This window comes from Mus musculus, chromosome 2, assembly GCF_000001635.26.
Source record: "Mus musculus strain C57BL/6J chromosome 2, GRCm38.p6 C57BL/6J".
Taxonomy (NCBI): Eukaryota; Metazoa; Chordata; class Mammalia; order Rodentia; family Muridae; genus Mus; species Mus musculus.
In genome coordinates this window covers 111,578,400-111,594,543 of record NC_000068.7, presented here as the reverse complement: position 1 = coordinate 111,594,543, position 16,144 = coordinate 111,578,400, and the positions used below count along the sequence as shown (strand labels likewise).

General features: G+C 38.6%; 1 pseudogene; it reads left to right on the top strand.

Moving 5' to 3' along the window:
* On the top strand, positions 533-1,471 carry Olfr1296-ps1 (olfactory receptor 1296, pseudogene 1; annotated as a pseudogene).

The window sequence follows — 16,144 nt, the reverse complement described above, 5'->3', positions numbered from 1 at the left end:
AATCTAACCTAAAATTCTAACGTATTGATATCATGAATATTAGTTCATACTCAATGAAATCATCAAACATACTTTAAAATTGTATCATCCTTCTGGCCATTTGTACTTAACTTCAATGTAACTCCCCACAAGTTTCTGACATTCAACCTCATTTTTGTTATAGGTTATCATTATTGCTACTAATTCACACTATTTATTTAAGAAATCACACAGATTTTTATGATTTGACATTACATTATTTCTCTTCTTATTGTTTTTCTGTAAGATGAGTTCCTTGAAAGAGGATGTATATAGCAGTCACACCTAATGCTTCTTTTCTTGGAGAGTTACTCTTGACTCATGTTATCTTGGGCAAAAATGTCACACATATTTGGATTTCCCTTTATTTTCATGCATTTTTTCAGACAAGTTTCAGTCTTGTCTGTAAACAATCAGTAAATGTCTGATTCTGCAGAGGAAGTTACCTACCTCATGCTTACAGTTGATAATCTTTCTTTCATTGCAGGTTATTACTGACTATCTAGTGAATATAATGGATGGAGGCAATCAAACAATTGTATCAGAATTTATACTCCAGGGACTTGCCAACTCAAAGAATATTCAGGTCTTACTCTTCATGATATTGTTGACTCTTTATCTTCTCATCATGTCTGGAAATATTGTCATACTGATCTTAATAACTACTGACCCCCATCTCCTTTCCCCCATGTACTTCTTGTTGGCCAACATGTCCTTTGTTGATATGTGGCTCTCTTCAAACATCACTCCTAAGATGATCACAGGTTTTCTCAGGGAAAACAAGACCATTTCCTTTGCAGGATGCATGTTTCAGGTCTTTTTTTCCCATTGCATTGCTGCAGGAGAGATGGTGCTGTTGGTGGTAATGGCTTATGATCACTATGTGGCCATCTGCAAACCACTCCACTACATCACCATCATGAACCTTAAGAGATGCACTGGGTTGGTGTTCACTTCCTGGATAATTGGCTTTATTCATGGTATAAGTCACTTGGTAGTGGTTGTGCATCTGCGTTTTTGTGGTCCCAAGGAAACAGACAGTTTCTTTTGTGACATGCCACTGGTAATCAAGCTAGCCTGCATGGATTCCCATAATTTAAATACTTTAATGAATGCTGAATGTGGGGTTGTGGCTGTAACCTGTTTAACACTATTGCTTATTTCCTATACAAATATCCTCATCACTGTTTGCCAGAGCTCAAAAGCTGGAGCCTCTAAGACTCTGTCTACATGCACGGCACACATCACAGTTGTTATGATCTTCTTTTTGCCCTGCATCTTCATCTATGTGTCTCCCCTCAGTATCACCTAGTTGGACAAATTTTTCACTGCGTTTTATTCTGTTTTGACACCTCTCCTAAACCCAACCATTTATACACTGAGAAATAAAAAGATGAGAAATGCTATGAAAAGGTTCATTGGCAAATATCTGGGTCTAAAAGTAAATTCCTAATATCCAGAAATGTATACTAATTTCTTCACATAATAAAACTTGTATTCAAAATCTTTAAAATTGGAAAATAATTTTTTATTTCAAATTTTACCAAACTTTCAATAAAGATATAATTTAATATTTTAAAGATAACACGATATTTACTGACCAGCCATCAGATCATTGTGAATCCTTCACTTTAAAATATAAATATGAATGATTTTCTTCCAGAAGAATGCCAGCAAACTATTTTTCAACTAATAAAGTTGTACTTTACACTTTTTGACCAAACTCACATGTTTAAACAGGAATAAAATATTAATAAATTTTTCCCGAGTATTCATCTGTAGATGCTATACATACCCCCAAATTGTCAACTTCTATTGCCAAATGACCAACAATATCATTTTTGTCTTATTTTAACTATCGATCAAGTTAGTAATGGTGAGGGCCAAAGTAATGTTTTTAAAGAGGCAAAAAAAAAAAAAAAAAAAAAAAAAAAAAAAAAAAAAAAAGAGATAAACTTCACAAGGGTTAGCAGTGAAGTTTACTTCATATTTTTTCATTATTTCATTTATTTACATTCCATTGATTGTTCTCTTTCCCAGTCCTAATCCCCATCCCTAATCCCCTTCATCTCCAAGAGAGTGATACCCCACACAGCCAAGACCTTACCCATCTAACATTCCCCCTTTTTTGCGGGCATCAAGCCTCCACAGGTCCAAGTGCATCCCCTCCCACTGTGGCCAGAGAAGGCAGTCCTCTGCTACATATGTATCAGAGTCCATAAACCAGGCAACGTATGCTCTTTGGTTGATGGCTTAGTCTTTGGAAGCTCTGGAGGGTCCAGTTAGTTGACTCAGCTGTTCTTCCTATGGTGTTGCAAATCCTTTCAGCTCCTTTAGTCCTCTTAAAGGAAGAGCCCCATAGGGCTTCCAGACCTCAGTCCAATGGTTGGCTGTATCTGAGTCTGTCTCAGTCAGGTGCTGGTAGCCTTTCAGATGACAGCCATGCCAGGGTCCTGTCTGTAAGTACAACATGCATCAGCAATAGTGTTGGGATTTGGGGCCTTCACATGAGATGGATCCCAAGTTAAGATAGTCTCTGGAACAATTTTGTCCCTGCATTTCTTTTAGACAGGAAATGTGAGATGGATGGGTGGCCCCATCCTTCAACTGGAGACTATGTCTATCTACTGGAGGTGATCTCTTCATGATCCATCTCCATACCATTGGGCTTTTTGGCTAAGACCATCCCCGTTAGGTCCTGGTAACCTCTCACATCCCTGGTGTCTGGGACTTTCTATAGGTTTCCCCACCCAACACCCCACACTACTGCATATTTCTTTTCATTCTTGTGGCCCTTTGGGCTTCTCTCCTGTTCTCCCCCCCCCCCCATACTGGATCCTGATGTCCTTTCTTCACTTCCCTCTCCTCTCTCAGCCAGGTCCCTCCCTCCCTCTGCTTCTAATGATTATTTTGTTCCACTTCTAAGTGGGATTGAAAGTATCCACACTTGGATATTTCACTCCTATATGGCCTGTGAATTGTATCATGGGTATTCTAAACTTTTTGGCAAATATGCATTTATCAGTGAATACTTACTATGTATGTCCTTTTGGGTTGGCATTACCTCACTAAGGGTGATATTTTCCAGTTCCATCCATTTGCCTGCAAAATTCATGATGTCTTTGGTTTTAATTGCTGAATAGTAATCCATTATGTAAATGAATCACATTTTCTGTATCTTTTCTTTGGTTGAGGGACATCTGGGCTGTTTCTAACTTCTAACTATTACAAAGAAGACTGCAATGAACATAGTAGAGCACGTTTCCTGTGATATGGCAGAGCATCTTTTGGGTTTAAGCCCAAGAGTAGTATAGCAGGGTCTTCAGATAAAACTATTTCTAATTTTCTGAGGAACAGTTAGATTGGTTCCCAGAGTGGTTGTACCAGTTTGCAATCCCCACAGGCAATGGAGGAGTGTTCATCTTTCTCCATATCCTTACTAGCAATTTAGGTCACTTGAGTTTTTGATCTCAGCCATTCTGACTGGTGTGAGGTTGAATCTTAGGGTCATTTTAATTGGCATTTCCTTGATATCAAGGGCTTTGAACATTTCTCTAAGTGCTTTTTGGCCATTAGAAACTCTTTGTTGTGAATTCTCAGTTTAGCTCTGTTCCTCATTGTTTAATTTTTTTTGTTTGTTTTGCTTTATTTTGCTTTGTTTTGTTTTGTTGTTTGAGATGAACTATATTGGATATTAGCCCTCTTTCAGATGTAGGGTGAGTGCAGATGTTTTCACAACCTGTAATTTGCCAACTTGTATATTGACAGTGTCCTTCACCTTACAGAAGCTTTTCAATTTCATTAAGTCCCATTTATCAATTGTTGATCTAAGAGCCTAAGCCATTAGTGTTCTGCTCAGAAAAATCCCCCTGTGCCAATGAGTACAAGGTTCTTTACTACTTTCTCTTCTATTAGATTCAGAGTATCTGGTTTTATGTAGATGTCCTTAATCCACTTGGACTTGAGCCTTTTAGATGGTGATAAATATGGATTGTTTTTCTTTTATTTGTTTTTTATTTTTTTATTTTTTTACTTTATTGGATACTTTCTTTATTTACATTTCAAAAGTTATCCCCCTTTCTGGTTTCCCCTCTGAAGACACTCTCCCCCTATCCACTCCCCCCTCTCCCTGCTCACCAACCCACACACTCCTGCTTCTTGACCCTAGCATTCCCCTACACTGGGGCATAGAGCCTTCACAGGATGAAGGGCCTCTCCTCTCATTGATGACCTACTAGGCTATCCTCTGTTACATATGCACCTGGAGCCGTGAGTCCTACCATGTGTATTCTTTGGTTGGTGGTTTAGTCCCTGGGAGCTCTGGGGGGTCTGGTTGGTTCATATTGTTGTTCCTCCTATGGGGCTGCAAACCTCCTCAACTCCTTGGGTCCTTTCTATTGTTCCTTCATTGGGGACCCTGTGCTCAGTCCCATGGATGGCTGTGAGCACCCACCTCTGTATTTGTCAGGCACTGGCAGAGCCTCTCAAGAGACAGCTATATCAGGCTCCTGTCAGCAAGCACTTGCTGGGATTCACAATAGTGCCTGGGTTTGGTGATTGTATATGGGATATATCCCCAGGTGGGGCAGTCTCTAGATGATCATTCCTTCAATCTCTGCACCATACTTTGTCTCTGTAACTCTTTCCATGCTTTGTTTCCTCTTCTGAGAAGGATCAAAGTATCCACATTTTGGTCTTCTTTTTGAGTTTCATGTGGTTTGTGAATTGTATCTTGGGTATTCTGAGCTTCTGGGCTAATATCCACTTATTAGTGAGTGCATATCATTTGTGTATTTTTTTTGTGATTGGGTTACCTCACTCAGGATGATATCCTCCAGATCCATCCATTTGCCTATGAATTTCATAAATTTATTGTTTTTAATAGCTGAGAGTAAATGTAATACATTTTCTGTATCCATTCCTCTGTTGAGCAGCATCTGGGTTCTTTCCAGCTTCTGGCTATTATCAATAAGGCTGCTATGAACATAGTGGAGCATGTGTCCTAATTACATGTTGGAGCATCTTTTGGGTATATGTCCAGGAGTGGCATTGCTGAGTCCTCAGGTAGTACTATGTCCAATATTCTGAGAAACTACCAAACTGATTTTCAGAGTGGTTGTGCCAGCTTGCAATCCTACCAGCAATGAAGGAGTGTTACTTTTTCTCCACATACTTGCCAGCACCTGCTGTCACCTGAGATTTTTATCTTAGCCATTCTGATTGGTGTGAGGTAGAATCTCAGGGTTGTTTTGGTTTGCATTTCCCTGATGACTAAGGATGTTGAACATTTTTTTAGGTGCTTCTCAGCCATTTTATATTCCTCAGTTGAATATTCTTTGTTTAGATGTGTTCACCCATTTTTAAATAGGGTTGTTAGGTTCTCTGGAATGCACCTTCTTGAGTTCTTTTTATATATTGGATATTAGCCCTCCATCGGATGTAGGGTTGTTGAAGATCTTTTCCCAATCTGTTGGTTGCCTTTTTTTCTTATTGACAGTGTCCTTTACCTTATAGAAGCTTTGAAATTTTATGAGGTCCCATTTGTCGAGTCTTGATCTTACAGCACAAGCCATTGGTGTTCTGTTCAGGATTTTTTCCCCCTGTGCCCATATGTTCCAGGCTCTTCCCCACTTTATTCTCTACAAGTTTCAGTGTCTCTGGTTTTATTTGGAGGTCCTTGATCCACTTGGACTTGAGCTTTGTACAAGGAGATAGGAGTAGATTGATTCTCATTCTTCTACATGCTAAATGCCAGTTGAACCAACACCATTTGTTCAAAATGGTAGGAGGTGTCTACCTCCTACTCAGTCTGTTTCTAGACAGCTGAGGTGCCAGCACCTCTGACCACAAACCCTTTCAATTATTTTTGAGACACTGAATGAATTCCCCTTGAGGCTCAGGCAATATCTATACTCTCTTCTATCTTTAAAAACAATTAAGCCAAACTTAGACTTCTACCCTATGATTACCTGATTGTAGGAAGCAGGCAGCTTTTACTTTGGCTCTCTGCCTCAGAGTTACCATCCTAAATATTTCCACAGCAGGGGAACTCAGAGCTTATGAACTGAATCTGTCCCTTTGTTTCTTTGCTTAGTATTCCTATGTGCTAGAGCCACATAACTTCACTCCAGTCACCGAGAAACCACCACTCCCCTCCTTCCAGACATGCTTCACTGTGTCTGAATCAATCCAAGAATCCTCAATTATTAGTGAATTCTTGCCTACCATCTGTTGCATGTAGTTTTAAAAACATGCTTATTCTTCCTTGGGGGCTCTCCCTGTGTTCCGGGTTATGTTCCAAGAACAGCTGCTGACATGGAGAGTCCCATTCTGCTAAGCTGCCAACAACTACCCTTCCTGAAAACTCTGGGAGCTGCTCTTCATGTGCTACCTGCTAAATGTCCCTGCTGACTCCTACAACCACCAATGACTACCCTGCAACAGTGCCCTTTCTCCTGCCCACTGAAATCTTCTTAGATGGAAAACACAAGACAACCTAAATATTTTATAATCAGCCAGATAACACAATCACTTGGCATGGGATCTATTGTCCTAAATTCATCAGCAATCTTATATCGGACTTTTTCCAGTGGTGGCCACAGGTTATAATAGCCTTGAACATATCCATACAGAGGACAATTTCTTGAACAGAATACCAATGATTCAGGCTTTAAGATCAACAATTGACAAATGAGACCTCATAAAATTGAAAAGTTTCTGTAAGGCAAAGGTCACTTTCAATAGGACAAAACTGCATTCTACAGATTAGGAAAGGATTTGTATAGTTGGATTAATATCTAAAATATAGAAAGAGTTCAAGAAATTAAATTAAAGAAAACCAAATAACCTAATTTTAAAATGGGGTACAGAGCTAAAAAAAATTTTTTTTAGCTGAGAAATCTCAAATGGCTGAGAAGCACTTAAAGAAATATTCAACATACTTAGTCTTCAGGGAAATGCCAATTAAAATGACCTTGAGGTTCCACCTTTCACCAATCAGAATGGCTAAGCTCAAAAACTCGAGCAACAGCATATGGTGGCAAGGATGTGGAGAAAGAAGAACAATCTTCCATTGCTGGTGGAACTGCAAGCTGGGAAAACCACACTGGACATCAATCTGGTGCTACCTCAGAAAACTGGAAATAGTTCTACCTGAAGACCCAGCTATACCATTACTGAGCCTGTATCCAAAGATGCCCCACTATACCACAAAGACATGTGCTCAGATATTTTCATAGCAGTCTTTTTTGTGATAGTCAGAAGCTGGTAACAATCCAGATTTCCCTCAACAACAACAACAACAACAACAACAACAACAACAACTACAACAACAACAAAAATGGAGAGAGAAAATGTGATTCTTTTAACAGAGGAATACTACTCAGCTATTTATTTTTTATTAGATATTTTCCTTATTTACATTTCAAATGTTATCCCCTTTCCTGGTTTCCCCTCCAAAAACCCCCTATCCTATCCTCCCCCCCCCCCCCCCCGCTCACCATCCCACCAGCTCTCATTTCCCTGTCCTGGCATTCCCCATTCCCCTACACTGGGGCATCAAGCCTTCTCAGAACCAAGGACCTCTCCTCCCATTGATGTCCAACCAGGCCATCCTCTCCTACATATGCAGCTGAAGCCATGGGTCACTCCATGTGTATTCTTTGGTTGGTGGTTTAGTCCCTGGGAGTTCTGGGGTTATTGGTAGTTTCATATTGTTGTTCCTCCTATGGGGCTGCAAGTTCCTCCAGCTCCTTTAGTCCTTTAAAATGAAGACTTTGATCTGCATACAGGCCTGACCCTTTGCCACAGATATCTGAACCCCAGTCCTATCCCACATTCCAGTCCTGCACAGAGAGAACAGGTTTCCCAGGAGTAGTAACATACCAAAGATCACAGGTGAGACCATCACTGCTGCCCAAAAACTGGACCCAAGTGAGTTCTTCCCAGATCCCACAGGACCCAAGATCCTAGGAATAGCCATGGACAGGATCTTTCTGGATTCCATCTGTGCCTGGGGATAAACATGTGCCACAGCTATCTGGACCCTAGTTTTGTCCCAATCCCCAGTCAATCCCAGAGAGAACAGGACTCCCAGGAGTGTTAACACACCAAAGATCACAGGAGTAATGACACACCTAAGACTATAGGCTCACAGGCTGATAGGAGGGACAAGCTCCTGTTAGAAACAGCAAAACCATCTATCACCAGAGATAACCAGAAGGCAAGCACAAAAACATAAACAACAGAAACCAAGGCTACTTGGCATCATTAGAACCCAGTTCTCCCACTTCAGCTATCCCTGGATACCACAAAACACTGAAGAACCAACATTCAAATTGAAAATTAATTATGATGATGATAGAGGAATTGAAGGACTTAAGTAACTCCCTTAAAGAAATACAGGAGCACACAGGTAAACAGGTAGAAGCCCTTAAAGAGAAAATACATAGGTTCATTTAAAGAAATACAGGAAAATAAAGAAGCAGGTGTTTTCCATACAGGAAAAAAAAGTGGAACAAAACCATCTAGGATCTAAAAATGGAAATAGAAACAATAAAGAAATCACAATGGGAGACAATCCTGGAAATAGAAAACCTAGGCAAGAGATCAGGAGTCATAGATGTAAGCTTCACCAACAGTTTAAAAGAGATAGAAGAATCTCAGTTGTAGAAGATACCATACAAAAACTTTGACACAACAGTCAAAGAAAATGTAAAATGCAAAAAGGCCTAACCCAAAACATCCAGGAAATCCAGGATACAATGAAAAGACAAACCATAAGGACAATAGGCATAGCAGAGCAAAGATTCCCAACTTGAAGGGCCAGTCAATATCTTCAACAAAATTATAGAAGAAAATTTCCATAACCTAAATAAAGAGAAGCCCATGAACATACAAGAAGCCTATAGAACTCCAAATAGACTGGGCCAGGAAAAAATTCCTCCTGTCATATAATAATCAAAACACCAAATGCACTAAACAAAGAAAGAATTTTAAAATCAGTAAGGGAAAAAGTTCAAGTAACATATAAAGGCAGACCTATCAGAATTACACCAGACTTCTCACCAGAGACTATGAAAGCCAGAAGCTCCTGGGAAGATGTCATCTAGACTCTAAGAGACCACAAATGCCAGCCCAGGCTACTATACACACCAATACTCTCAATTACCATAGATGGTGAAACCAAGACCATGACAAAGCCAAATTTATACCATATGTTTCCACAAACCAGCCCTATAAAGGATAATAGTTGGAAAACTCCAACACAAGGAGAATAACTACTCCCAAGAAAAAAAGATGAAATTAATCTTCTTTCAACAAATCAAAAAGAAGATAGCCACACAAACATAATTCCACTTCTAACAAGAAAAATAATAGGAAGCAGCAATCACTGGTTCTTAATATTGCTTAACATCAATGGACTCAATTCTCCAAAGAATTGAGACATAGACAAGGCATAGACTAACAGACTGGATAAGTAAACATGCCCAAGAATTTTGCTGCATAGAGGAAACACACCTCAATGACAAAGACAGACTACCTCAGAATAAAAGGCTAGGAAAAAAAATAATTTTTTCAAGAAAATGGTTTCAAGAAACAAGCTGTGGTAGCCATTTTAATATTTAGTACAATCTAATTTCAACCACAAGTTATCAAAAAGGACGAGTAAGGACATTTTATACTCATCAAAGGAAAAATCTACGAAGATGAACACTCAATTCTGAACATCTATGCCTGAAATGCTAGGGTACCCACATTCATAAAAGAACTTAGCTAAAGCTCAAAGTGCACATTTAACATCACACAATAATAGTGGGAGACATCAACACCCCACTCTTACCAATGGACAGATCACAGAAACAGAAACTAAACAGAGACACAGTGAAACTAACAGAAATTATAAACTAACTGAATTTAATAGATATCTTTAGAACATTTTATGCTAAAACAAAATAATATATCTTTTTCTCAACACCTCATGGTAACTTCTCCAAAATTGACCATATAATTAGTCACAAAATAAACCTCAACAGATACAAGAAGATTGAAAAACAAAAACAAAAACAAAAACAAAAAACATGCATCCACAGACTAAAGCTGATCTTCAATAACGCCAAAACAAAACAAAACAACAGAAAGCTCACAAACACCTGGAAGTTGAACAACTCTCTACTCAATGATAATTGGGTCAGAGAAAAAATAAAGAAAGAATTTAAAGAATTTTTAGAATTTAATGAAAATGAAGGCACAGCATTCCCAAACCTATGGGACACAATGAAAGCAGTGCTATGAGGAAAACTCATAGCTCTGAGTGCCTCCATAAAGAAATTGGGGAGAACAGTTGCCAAACAATGTCCATTCTATTCTCTCTACTTACTCCTTTCCAGTCTAAAATTTTAAACTGTTTTCCCTGTCATTTTGTATAGTTACAATGTAAAACCTTACACTGGTACTAAATGGTACAAAAACTTTTCTCTACAATGGTACTAAAACTTTTTTTAAACATACTAAAATTAAATTTAATTAACCTTATAATCATATTTATACAATCCCATTTATATTAAGCATTTTAAGAAAGGTAATTTGATTCATAAATATATATATATATATACATGTTTAATATATAATGTATTTTATATATATCTATATTAGATATTTTCTTTATTTACATTTCAAATGTTATCCCCTTTCCTAGTTTCCCCTCCAAAACCCCCCTCCTCCCTACCCCCTCCTCTGGTAACTGGTCTATATAGGTGTGTAGCTTTATATGCTTTTATCACTGGAGATCAGGGCATAAAACCATGTGTCTATTTGTTCTCATGAAAAGCACAATCATCATGGCTCAGAGATTTGCCAGAAAGTAACAAAAACATATATAAAGAAAGAATCTACAACTGAAGCTTAAAATTTGAGGGAAATGAAGATTGGAAGCAGAGAACAAAAGGAAAATAGAGGCATCTTTTCAATGTAGCTTCCATAGATTCATACCCCCGATAAAGCCTTCATGCTCCAATTCTGAAGAAAGTCATCCACAAGATCAAACAATGGAACAGCCCTTTCATTCTCTTTGGTTATCCATGCCTTAATGTCTGAGCTAATATTTAGAATGTAATTATTTCTCTCTATGATTATATATTTTCCCACTCCTAAAAAAATGAAATAAAGAATAAAAGAAAGAAAGAAAGAAAGAATTTGGCAAGAGCATATACTAGCAGCTTAACAGCACATCTGAAAGCTCTAGAAGGAAAAGAATCAAATACACCCAAGAGAAGTAGATGGCAGGAAATGATCAAACTCAGGGCTGAAATCACCAAATAGAAACAAAGAGAACTATACAAGAATCAACAAAACCGGGAGCCGGTTCTTGAGGAAATCAACAAGATAGATAAACCCTTAACCAGACTAACCATAGAGCACAAAGATAGTATCCAAATTAAAAAAAAAAAACATCAGAAATAAAAAGGGAGACATAACAAGAGAAACTGACGAAATTAAAATATTATCAGACCCTTCTACAAAACCTAAACTCATCTAAACTGGAAAATCTTGATGAATTGTATAATTTTTTTTAGACAGATACCAGGTACCAAAGTTAAAGCAGAATCAGATAAACCATCTAAACAGTGCCATCACCCCCTAAAGAAATAGAAGCAGTCTTTAAAAGTTTCCCAACCATAAAATAGAAAAACAAAAAAAGGCCTAGGACCAGATGGGTTTAGTGCTGAATTCTATGAGACCTTTAAAAAAGACCCAATTAGAAATCTCTTCAAACTATTCCACAAAATAGAAACAGAAGGAACACGACCTAATCTGTTCTATGAAACCAGTTATGCTGATAACAAAACCAAACAAAGAAAGAGAGCTTGAGACCTATTTTCCTTATGAATATTGATGCGAAAATACTCAAAAAAAAACTTGCAAAACAAATCCAAGAACTTATCAAAACTATCATTCACCATGATCAAATTGGCTTCATTCCAGGGATGCAGGGATGGTTCAATATATGGAAATCCATCAATGCAATCCACTATATAAACAAACTCAAAGAAAAAAACACATGATCATCTCATTAGATGCTGAGAAAGCATTTGACAAAATTCAATACTCCTTCATGTTAAAAGTCGTGGAAAGAACATGAGTTCAAGGCCTGTACCTAAATAGTAAAAGCAATCTACAGCAAACCAGTAGCCAAAAACAAACTAAATGGGGAGAAACCCGAAGCAATACCATTAAAATCAGGGACTAGAGAAGGCTGTTTGTTCACTCTCCCTGCCAAATCAATATAGTACTTGAAATTCTAGCCAGGCTCTGAGGCAGCGCCATTTTTGGCTCCAGACAACTGGCCACCTTTCTGGTCAGAGCACAGGTGTCCGCCCGGCCCGAGAGGCTTCTGCCTCAGGTTCCACGGGAGCCAGCTAGGTTCCGGGACTCCGCGGAGGGCAGTCTGCACAGGTGAGAGTGTGGAATACAGAGGCCAGCAGTCTCTGGGACAGGCGAGAGCCACAGACCCTATGAGGCGGCGCCATTTTCGGCTCCAGACAACTGGCCACCTTCCTGGTCAGAGCAGAGGTGTTCCCGGCCCAGGAGGCTTCTGCCTCAGGTTCCACGGGAGCCAACTTGGTTCCGGGACTCTGTGGAAAGTAGTCTACACAGGTGAGAGTGTGGACTACTGAAACAACGGCTTCTGTGACAGGCCAAAGCAACACAGCTTCTGGGAAAGATCCTGTTTTGGGCCTTCATCTTCGGCCAGGAGGAGGTCCAAACACCAGATAACTGTGCACCTTCCCTGAAAGAGGAGACCTTGCCTGCAGAGACTGCTCTGACCACTGAAACTCAGAGGAGAGAGCTAGTCTCCCAGGTCTGCTGATAGAGGGTAACAAAATCACCAGAGGAATAATCTCTAAACAGAGACAACTATAACAACTAACTCCAGAGATTACCAGATGGCGAAAGGTAAATGTAAGAATCTTACTAACAGAAACCTGGACCACTCACCATCATCAGAACTCAGCACTCCCACTTCACCCAGTCCAGGGAACCACAACACACCTGAAAAGCTAGACATGGATTTAAAAGCATATCTCATGATGATGGTAGAGGACATCAAGAAGGACTTAAATAACTCACTTAAAGAAATACAGGAGAACTCTGCTAAACAAGTAGAAGACATTAAAGAGGAAACACAAAAATCCCTTAAAGAATTGCAGGAAAACATAACCAAACAGGTAGAAGACATTAAAGAGGAAACACAAAAATCCCTTAAAGAATTGCAGGAAAACACAACCAAACAGGTGATAGAATTGAATAAAACCATCCAAGACCTAAAAAGGGAAGTAGACACAATAAAGAAAACACAAAGTGAGGCAACGCTGGAGATAGAAATCCTAGGAAAGAAATCTGGAACCATAGATGCGAGCATCAGCAACAGAATACAAGAGCTGGAAGAGAGAATCTGAGGTGCAGAAGATTCCATAGAGAACATTGGAACAACAATTAAAGAAAATGGAAAATGCAAAAGATCCTAACTCAAAACATCCAGGAAATCCAGGACAATGAGAAGACCAAACCTACGGATAATAGGAGTGCATGAGAATGAAGATTTTCATCTAAAAGGACCAGCAAACATCTTCAACAAAATTATTGAAGAAAACTTCCCAAATCTAAAGAAAGAGATGCCCATGAACATACAAGAAGCCTACAGAACTCCAAATAGACTGGACCAGAAAAGAAATTCCTCCTGACACATAATAATCAGAACAACAAATGCACTAAATAAAGATAGAATATTAAAAGCAGTAAGGGAAAAAGTTCAAGTAACATATAAAGGCAAGCCTATCAGAATTACACCAGATTTTTGACCAGAGACTATGAAAGCCAGAAGAGCCTGGACAGATGTTATACAGACACTAAGAGAACACAAATGCCAACCCAGGCTACTATACCCAAACAAACTCTCAATTACCATAGATGGAGAAACCAAAGTATTCCATGACAAAACCAAATTCACCCATTATCTCTCCACGAATCCAGCCCTTCAAAGGATAATAACAGAAAAAAACCAATACAAGGAAGGGAGCCATGCCCTAGAAAAAACAAGAAGTTAATCCCTCAACAAACCTAAAAGAAGACAGCCACAAGAACAGAATGCTAACTTTAACAACAAAAATAACAGGAAGCAACAATTACTTTTCCTTAATATCTCTTAATATCAATGGAATCAACTCCCCAATAAAAAGACATAGACTAACAAACTGGCTACACAAACAAGACCCAACATTTTGCTACTTACAGGAAATTCTTCTCAGAGAAAAATATAGACACTACCTCAGAATGAAAGGCTGGAAAACAATTTTCCAAGCAAATGGTATGAAGAAACAAGCTGGAGTAGCCATTCTAATATCTAACAAAATCGACTTCCAACCCAAAATAATCAAAAAAGACAAGGAGAGGCACTTCATATTCATCAAAGGTAAAATCCTCCAAGAGGAACTCTCAATTCTGAATATATATGCTCCAAATACAAGGGCAGCCACATTGATTAAAGAAACTTTAGTAAAGCTCAAAGCATACATTGCACCTCACACAATAATTGTGGGAGACGTCAACACACCACGTTCACCAATTGACAGATCATGGAAACAGAAACTAAACAGGGACACAGTGAAACTAACAGAAGTTATGAAACAAATGGACTTAAGAGATATCTACAGAACATTTTATCCTAAAACAAAAGGATATACCTTCTTCTCAGCACCCCATGGTACCTTCTCCAAAATTGACCACATAATTGGTCACAAAACAAGCCTCAAAATATACAAAAATATTGAAATTGTCCCATGCATCTCATCAGATCACCATGAACTAAGGCTGATCTTCAATAACAAAATAAATAAAAGAAAGCCAACATTCACGTGGAAACTGAACAACACTCTTCTCAATGATAACTTGGTCAAGGAAGGAATAAAGAAAGAAATTAAGGACTTTTTGGAGTTTAATGAAAATGAAGCAACAACAAACCCAAACTTATGGGACACAATGAAAGCATTCCTAAGAGGAAAACTCATAGCTCTGAGTGCCTCAAAAAAGAAACTAGAGAGAGCACACATTAGCAGCTTGACAACACACCTAAAAGCTCTAGAACAAAAGGAAGCAAATTCACCCAAGAGGAGTAGACGGCAGGAAATAATCAAACTCAGGGGTGAAATCAACCAAGTGGAAACAAGAAGAACTATTCAAAGAATCAACCAATCAAGGAGCTGGTTCTTTGAGAAAATCAACAAGATAGATAAACCCTTAGCCAGACTCACTAGAGGGCACAGGGAAAGCATCCTAATTAACGAAATTAGAAATGAAAAGGGAAACATAACAACAGATCCTGAAGAAATCCAAAACACAATCAGATCCTTCTACAAAAGGCTATACTCAACAAAACTGGAAAACCTGGATAAAATGGACAAGTTTCTAGACAGATACCAGGTACCAAAGCTAAATCAAGATCAGGTTAATGATCTAAACAGTCCTATATCCCCTAAAGAAATAGAAGCAGTCATTAATAGTCTCCCAACCAAAAAAAGCCCAGGACCAGATGGGTTTAGTGCAGAGTTCTATCAGACTTTCAAAGAAGACCTAATTCCAGTTCTTCACAAACTTTTCCACAAAATAGAAACAGAAGGTACTCTACCCAACTCATTCTATGAAGCCACAATTACTCTGATACCTGAACCACAAAAAGACCAAACAAAGATAGAGAACTTCAGACCAATTTCCCTTATGAATATTGATGCAAAAATCCTCAATAAAGTTCTTGCTAACCGAATCCAAGAACACATCAAAACAATCATCCATCCTGGTCAAGTAGGTTTCATCCCAGGGATGCAGGGATGTTTCAATATACAGAAATCCATCAACGTAATCCAGTATATAAATAAACTCAAAGACAAAAACCACATGATCATCTCGTTAGATGCTGAGAAAGCATTTGACAAAATCCAACATCCATTCATGATAAAAGTCTTGGAAAGATCAGGAATTCAAGGCCCATACCTAAACATGATAAAAGCAATCTACAGCAAGCCAATAGCCAACATCAAAGTAAATGGTGAGAAGCTGGAAGCAATCCCACTAA